Source organism: Adiantum capillus-veneris, chromosome 24 (genome assembly GCF_014529385.1).
Source record: "Adiantum capillus-veneris isolate H3 chromosome 24, ASM1452938v2, whole genome shotgun sequence".
In the NCBI taxonomy this organism is placed as follows: domain Eukaryota; kingdom Viridiplantae; phylum Streptophyta; class Polypodiopsida; order Polypodiales; family Pteridaceae; genus Adiantum; species Adiantum capillus-veneris.
The window spans coordinates 40444750-40453877 of NC_140954.1; positions in this window are offsets into that span (position 1 = coordinate 40444750).

Below are 9128 nucleotides of genomic sequence, written 5' to 3' on the forward strand. Positions count from 1 at the left end.
TTGTCGGGATTCTCGCGCGCTGCTTTCTTCGCATTCTTCCAATCTTCTTTGGCCAGCCAATCTGGCCTATTCCACCCATTCTTGATTGCTTTTTGCACTTCGGAACGCTTGTGTTTGCAGTATTCGCGCATTCGAATCTTCATCAGGTCTTCATTGAAGCGCTGATCCCGTGTTGGAACGGGAAACTCATCATGAAGTATGCTGATGACTCTGTTTTTTAAATCACTTGGTACTTCACTCCATTTGTTTAGTATATAGTGTCTAAACAGCTGAGAGCAAAGACCACGCATGCGCGAGATCACCTTCTTGCCGTCATCATCCATGATGATGCCGCCGCTGATGTCGATGGAGTAAGGCAAGCCCTCTGGCCGGTGACGCGTGAACCTGGGTGTCCCGGCAGGGGTCTCTAGCGGCGTGTCGATGGGGGTACGGACGTCAGGTGTCTCCACCGGCGTCTGGGCCCCGAAGCGAGGAGTGTCGAGTGGGGTGGCTCCTGGCGGAGTAGGTAGAGGTGTGTAGCTTCTAGGAACAGTCAGCCGTGCAAAACCTGGCGTAGATGGCGATGCTGTGGCTGGTGTGGGGGCGGGCAAAGAAGGGGAGGGTAAAGAGCCTCGTCGAACACGAGGCGGTGTGGAGGCATCGGTGGCGGAATCCCCACAACAACCGCCACCGCCACCACTAGAGCGCCGGTGTCTAGACGAGTGTGACGCTCGTCTCGTCGACGCCGAAGCTTCAGAGCGCGCCGAATGCTCCGAAAGAGAGGGAGATGCGGATGGTGTAGGAACGCGCGATGATGCGCCAGAGCGATGACGCTCCACGTACCACTGTCTCTGCTGCGGTGACAAAGAAGAAAGAAACTCCTCATCATCCATACCTGCATTAAACACACGAATATTTAAACTTAATATTGAATGAATAGAGTAGACAATGACGCAAAGACCATTAAATACAATGACGTAATGACGCATATAAATACAATGACGCAATGAATCGAGTGATAGAAGAGGCAAGTCGAAAACTCAGAATTTTCAATCAAAAGATGTGAGCGCGAGTAGAAAAGAGCGTTATACACCATGGAAGCTACTTAGAGAGCCAGAGCTTTTACAACACGGAGCAAAATTGTTCAAATACAATATTTGTGGCTTTAAGAGATCTCTCTCTCATCCTCGCATAACTCAGCATAACTTCCTATATCTATATAGAGCTCTCCGTTTAAACACATATCCTCTGTTTCATTTTGTAGCTCCTCTGCATGCACCCCATATAGAGTAGTAGCATCTTGATGCTCGTCTGGCACCACCGCAGCGGCTTCTGATTGAGCATCTTCTCTGATCTCCTCCATTGATGTCGTTGTGATTGGCACATGGTAGCCTTCATACGTCCTTGCACTACGAGGGGCTACCTCTATGACGTACCACCAGTTTGATGTAGACTTTGTAGGATGAAATACTACCTGCCAGAGCCACATAACTTACATGAGAGCTTTCAAGCACATAACTTGTAAAAGGGGGATGTTAACTATTTATATACTTACTTGTTCACAATGCTCGGGTAGTACAAAAGTGTCTCTTAGGTCAGTCCATTTCTTAGTAGAATCCACCTCAAGAAAACCAGACTCTCCTCTACGCACAGTAGCGTTGCGACCCTCCATGATTATCTTGAACCATTGCACGTCGAACAAGTCGACAAAAAATCCTCTGTAATCGATCCTCAAAATCTCTTGCAGCGTGCCGAAGTAAGTGAGTTCCGCCACCACGGGATCTGCATCAGAGGAACGTCGTCGACTAGACTGTTCAAATTTTGCCATGATTCCACAATCTTGAGTAAAACGCTTTTTGTCGATTCGTTCCACCCTAAAATGTCGACCTTTACACCATGCTGCTGTGTATGACTTATACTACAACGAACAAAGATTATGAGTGGCCGTTCAAACGTTTATAAATAAAGTCACTTGCTAGTCGTACATTGCAAACTTACCTTGGTCGCGCAACCCCGAGAGTACTCCCACTCTTCTTCAGTCACTTCGTCACCGCATTGTTGTGCGCTTTTCAATTGGTTGTGCAACCATCTTAAGCTCATGAAGGTTGGTAGGCTCTCCAGAACCGCTGGATAGTGCATCGGTGGTCGTCTTCCCCGTCTCCACTCGATTCGTGCCCTTTGTCGCTCTTGCTTTGCATCCTCATATTGTGAAATCCACTTTTGCATCACTGGATTGTGAAGCATGCAAAATCGGTTGATTTTAGCCTCTAGATCTTCCGTCATCTTCTTCTCAACACCGAGATTGCACATGACAATCCCAGATATGCGCTCATCATCTATGGTTCGCCATAGCGTGTCCCGGGATTTATCAAATCCGTCTAGCCACTCTCCAATGTACACTAGGGACTCTGATACCAACCAACCTTCTGCCATGCTACCCTCCGGACGTGCCTTTTGACGCACATATCCCTTAAGCGTTTTCATGAAACGCTCTAAGAAGAACATCCATCTGGAATGAACTGTGCCAGCTATTTCCACCTCATCAACTATGTGAACAAGAAGATGCACCTGAATGGTTAGCATTGTAGTAGGAAAATGTTTCTCAAACATGCACACAAGCTCCGCAGCATTTAGTTTGGCGAATGGTATGGAGTCTACGTCGATCTCCTTTTGTGAGATCCATTGCACCAGCTTTGCAAGTTTGTAGATTGTGTTACGGATGTCGAGAGACAAACATCCCTCAATGGCAACCGGTAAAATAAACTGTAAAGTATGTGCAGCAATGATATTAAAGTCCACATTTTATGCAATGATATTAAAGTCCACTATGAACGTACCTGACACATTTTATGCCAATCGTGTGACTTCAAACCGGTAAGCTTTCCTTCTTTAGTAAAACACGTTCGGAGCGAGTGCATTACGCCAGTGGGGGTCCGCAAAGATCGAATGGCCTCTTTTACTTTGCGTTCTTGGGCTCCTGTGAAAATCCATGGTGCTTTAGGAAGTTTTATCGATCCATCAGACGCTGTTTGCGGCCAATATTGCTCCATACGATCCACATTTCTAAGGTCAACTCTGGCTCCCAAAGTATCTTTCTTGCCGGTCAAATGGTCCCATAGTAGATTACCCACATTCTTGAATATGTGCATTGGATCGAGCAAGTGATTGATCACGAGTCGGGGCCAGTATGGTAACTCGTACCATAGAGATAGTCTCTTCATCCCTGGAGGCAATCCGTCATCGCACATCTCCTTCTGCTCTAACCATGCTTGTGCAGACATCCTTGGTGGCTCTCTTCCCAAAAAGCCGTCGCGTAACACATGATTCTCTGGAAGATACGCTTGATGACCTTCGTAGATTTGCTTCTTCAGTGAGGGTGCCCTACGTGCATTCAGTCTAGGTCCACATGTGACACATGCTCTGTATCCGCTTGTTTGAAGCCCTGCATGTATACACATGATAATAGATCAACTATGGGAAAAAACAAGATTTACAGTGTCTGAGTGAGGAGTGTCAATAGATCACCTGAGCATTCTGTTAGCCCGGGATAGTCATGCATGGTCCACATTAGAATACCTCTGATCAAAGCATTCCGTCGTCCTGTGTGTCGGCTCATATCCACCACCTCTATGCCAATCCACAATTGTTGTAGCTCTTCCAATAGTGGACGAAGATACACATCCATATTCCCCACTTTATATCGCCCTGGCACAATCAAGCTTAGCCATAGGTGCCCCTTCTTCGTAGTCAACCACGGGGGAATGTTGTAGTTGACGATGACAACGGGCCATACACTGTAAGATGTTGATCTTTGACCAAATGGATTTACGCCATCCATAGCCAGGCCTAAGCGCAAATTTCGAGCTTCCCTGGCAAAATCCGACCATGTTCCATCTATATGTTTCCAGGCTGCGCAATCTGCAGGAATTCGTAGCACACCATCCGAAGATTTATTCTCCTCATGCCATGATGCTAGGGCGGCCATGGACTTACATTCGAAGAAATGCTTGATGCGAGGAAGCAAAGGAAAATGTCGCAAAACCTTTTGTGGAATTTTTGTCCCGTGGAGATCTACTCGATATCTTTCGGAATCACATTTCGGACACTTCTCCATGTCTGTGTATTCCCCTCTGAAAAGAATGCAGTCATTAGGACAAGCGTGGATAGAATTGTAATCCATCCCCAAGTTTCGCAAAATCTTTCTTGCTTCATCTCGGGAATCTGGCATCACATTGTCAGCTGGTAGTATGTGCTCTTTCAGCAATCTACACAACATAAAAATATGATACAGTCGTGTAAAAATCTATCAGATCATTATACATTTAGAGTTCTATTAAAGTAAACTAATTGTAATAGATCACCTGAAAAGCGCTGTGACGCTAGTGTCACTCCATCCAAACTTTGCCTGCATGTTGAGAAGAACCAGGAGTGCTTTCAATCTAGACATACGTGCTCCATTATACAATGACGTATCGGCTTCACTTTTCATATCATCATAGATAAGCCTTTCTGAATCCATGATCGTCTCGATCATTTCATCAATCTCGGGCTCAAACATTGCCTCGTTGGGAATGTGCTCTGCATGATCATCCCCCGAGCTGTCAGAGGCTACATCTTGTGGCCTCACATATGCTGCTTGACCAAAGCGCCTGCGAACACGTCTATTGGGTTGCAAGATTGCTGCTTGTTGGCCAGCGTCAGAGTCCGACGAGTTATAATTGGCAACAACTCGATCTATAATAGATGGATCGAACTCGCCAAATTCGCGAACGTGCTGCAAAGAAACACGTCTTGTCCGTCGCACAGCATGCTTGCATTGATTACAAGGACATAAGACCCTCGTTGAGAGATAGGTGTTTCGGTTGGACGGTCCCACATCCTCGTCGCTACTCATAATGAGGATAAAAAACTTATAACCTGGACAACAAATTTAATATTCTATTGGCATTCTTCGTCTTATCTCTCTCTCTCTCTCTCTCTCTCTCTCTCTCTCTCTCTCTCTCTCTCTCTCTCTCTCTCTTTACCTCACATTCTCTAGTCATGTCCAATCCCCGCACACCTCGGTCTAGAGGTGCACGGAGATCAGAACCACCGGGTTATAATCTCGTCTTTATTGGTCAATACCTATATTTGTGGGTACAAGAAATCTACACACCCACGTCTACATGATACTGCATGTAGTGGACAAAATCCCTTTGCCTCTTCTCTAGCTGTAGCACTTCACTTCATCTTAACATCTTTTCACAGTAGATCTTTTCACTGTTCGTCTAACTCTAAACCCTAAACCGTAAGTAATTCTTGCGTGGACTCGATCTAACGTAAATAAGCGTAAATCTAAATAAACGTAAATCTAACTAAAAATAAAGCTAAATCTAATTTAACGTAAGTCTAATGACTAGAGGTTGTCTAGATGGTCATTGTGTCGGGGATGTAGTGACTCTTGCCGCCCTGAAGATCCACCTTCTTCCCTATCTTCTGAAGACATTTCACCAGTACTTTTGGATCGACGGAGCCCACCATGAGTGAAGGCAGCAATACCCTATATTCCATTGAGGGCTTTCTTCACCCGCTTCATGCAGGCATCGCAGTCTATGGAGACCTAAATCTAATCTAATATAACGTAAATCTAAATCTAGCTTAAATAAACGTAAATCTAGTTAAAAATAAACCTAAATCTAATTTAATGTAAGTCTACATATAACCTAATCTTTAACGTCTTTTAAGATAGTTTCCTACGACGTTATAACTCTCTTCTTCTTGTGTGTGTGCGCGTGTGTGGATGTGTGTGCCAATAAAAAGAGATAAATGGTATAACCTTTCTATCACCCATGCCAAGTATGATAGATTGATTATGCCATTTCCCTCTTGAATAATAGGTCTTCAGTTCAACTCCTCGTCGGCTAGATCTTTAGGTCTTTTAATTTTAATTAGTTTCCTACGATGTTAAATTAGTTTCTCTCTCTTTCTCTCTCAATGTGTGTGCGTTTTTTTGGATCGTATGCATGTTTTCTCTCTCTTTTCCTCTCTCAATGTGTGCGTTTTTTGTTTATGCATATTCTCTCTCTCTTTTCCTCTCTCAATGCGTGCGTTTTTTGTTTATGCATGCTCTCTCTCTCTTTTTCTCTCTCAATGTGTGTGTGCATTCTTTGTTTATGTATGTGTGTGTGCGTTTTTGTTTTTGTTTGTACTCTCTCTCTCTCTCTCTCTCTCTCTCTCTCTCTCTCTCAAAAACACTATGTGTGTGTGTGAGAGAGAGAGAGAGGGAGAGAGAAAGAGGGGAAGGGAACATGAGAATGAGGAGAGGGAAGGAGCATACCTGGCTCTCCTTCCTCTCCTCGTGTGTGTGTGTGTGTGTGTGTGTGTGTGTGTGTGTGTGTGTGTAAGAAAAAGAGAGAGAGAGAGAGAGAGAGAGAGAGAGAGAGAGAGTGAGGGAGAGCGTTACCTGCTCCTTGCTTGAGGGCGCCGAAAAACTCAGATCTGAGATCTGAGTTTTTGGGCGCGCTCGGTTATTTTTTTTACCCTAGCTGGCGTCGCTATGAGCGTCGCTATAAGCGTCGCTATGAGCGTCGCAAATTTACAAATAAATTTGCGACGCTCATAGCGACGCTTATAGCGACGCTCATAGCGACGCCGGGAATTTTTTTTTGAGCGTCGCTGTGTGAGCGTCGCTAATATGAAGAGCCTCTTGTAGTGTATGAGGGTCAAGTTCTAGTTTTTTATGTCGTGTTAACGAGAATCCGGGGAGATTGGTGATTGAATGAGGAATGAAGTAGACGCGCGGGTGATACGTGAGCGAGGGCGGCAGGTATCCCAAGCAGAGAAGGTCTACGACTCGCAAGGGGGGGGGGGGGGGGGGGGGGGGGGGAGGGGGGAGCACGTGCAGAGTTTCTTTTTAAGTTTTTGAATCGACAGTCGGCCCTTGTGGTTAGGCCAGATACTAGCAAGCTTGGCACACTAGGGGGACCTTGAGATCAATTCCTCTCTTGGCCCTTTTAAAGGGTGAGGTCCTCGGAAGGCGGAGCAATGAATTTCGCACACAAATCTGCACACAAATGAATATAATGATGAACCTATCAGTAGTAGGGGGTACCAACTAGGTTTTATTGGGAGGGGAAATGCGAATAAAGTGAGATTCAGGGGTGCACAAGACTCAAGGGAGCGCGGGGGGGTTGCCTGTCAAGGGCACGCGGACTAACAATTGCGTGCAACATGAGAGAGAGAGAGAGAGAGAGAGAGAGAGAGAGAGAGAGAGAGAGAGAGAGAGAGAGAGAGAGAGAGAGAGAGAGAGAGAGAGAGAGAGAGAGAGAGAGAGAGAGAGAGATGGTGGCCTTGTGTATGCCTATACCTACTCATGCTGCTACTCCGCTTTTCCCCGAGCGACTTGAGACTGCTGAGGAGTTGATAGGCACACAGGTCACGGAGCCGTGCGAGCGTTACTTTTTTAATTCTTAAGGATATCAGCCTCGTGTAGTTTGATGCGGTAGTTGGAGTGGTTACAAGGATCGTGTGTGTTCACTATCAGGGTCAAATTCGAATCCGTTCTCAGTATTCTTTCATGGTAGGAAGGATGATAATTTTCTATTTGGAAGGAGAGGAATATGGGGTTCGGCGGCATCTCATAAAGAAATGAATAAAATAAGAGCAGAGCCAGTAGTCTAAGCAGGTGATCACCCCAATGTTCCATAATTTTAAAATTCCAACAAAGGAAATTTTCAAGGCTCATGAGCTGCTATCCCTCTTGGACTTTTTAGATATGATGTCATTGTTTTTAATGTCACCTCTATTTTTGGCCCATGCAGAGTGAACCATGCTTCCAGCTTGCACCTTGACAACCAAAATTTTGCCACATGAGTGGTAAAAGGGGTTGACACCATTACAACTCACCTCTCTCTCTCTCTCTCTCTCTCTCTCTCTCTCTCTCTCTCTCTCTCTCTGTGTGCAAGGGAGATAGGGAAGGGGCGGCAAGAGAAAACATGGTAGCGGAGGTATGATCATGAGCACACAAAAGAAACCATGAGCTAACCTTGCATCCGGTCAACTAATTCACTTGATAATTACCAATCTTGGTACTCATATGTGGAACCATGCCATCAACTTGTAACAAAAACTAAACTGAAGGATTTAATCAAACATCCTCTTAAAAGATTGTTGCTTTGGCCAAAAGTAACCTTTACCTGGAGCTCAATCTAATATTAGAATCTACCTCAAGTAAGATGGTCTAACTAAGAAAAACTTGTTGCTCTCTCTTCTCTAGCAATTCCTTTTGTAAAGGGGAATGTTGACTTACCGATATTGTAGATCAATCAAGCACATAACAAAAGCTTGGCACTCTGTGTATAAGTCCATGGATACATGTAATCTTCACACGTGGAGTAAATCTCAAAAATAGTGTTAAGTTCATCGTAAGAAAAAGAAGACCATCCATGGAGTGTCTCTACTTAATGAAACGGGATCCCTAAAATTGCTTTATTGCACAATCTGATGGATGTTCCAGTGTGCCCAATCATGGATGCACAACTACCTTACAAGAACTAAACCTACATCTCTCTGCTTAAAACTTGGTGCTCTCACGACTGCACATGTCTCTATTTTTGCAAAACATGATCTTCTTACTACAAGAAGCCTTTTGCTATTATGACGCTTGAAAAATTAGTGAGCATGGCTTATGCAATGCTTATAATTTTTTCAAAAAAATTATGAAAGCAACGCTAAACCTATCGAAAAGCGCATCACTTAAGCAACGCTAGTTTTGTGACGCTCTTATTGATGTCTACAAATTATTTAGTGCTGGTTAAGAGACGCAACCAGCTTCAAAAACTTTCTACGAAGAAGCCGCGTGGAGCCATTTTCTCCTTCAATAAGCTAGGAAGGGCGACAAAGCTCATTGGCAAGGGGATGTAGGCAGTCTTCCCCCTCGTCCCCATCCACACACACACGCACACACACGCGCGCGCGTGCAATTGCACAATCATACACGCACACACATGCATTTACACACACACACATATGCATTTACACATGCACACACACATACTAGCTAGTATAACTAGTAGTAACTGTAGTTGTGGTGTGGTCCAACTCAATGTTGATGTTGATTATGAGGCTAATAATTGAATGATCCAAATGGTGGCACATCTTGGTGATGCAGG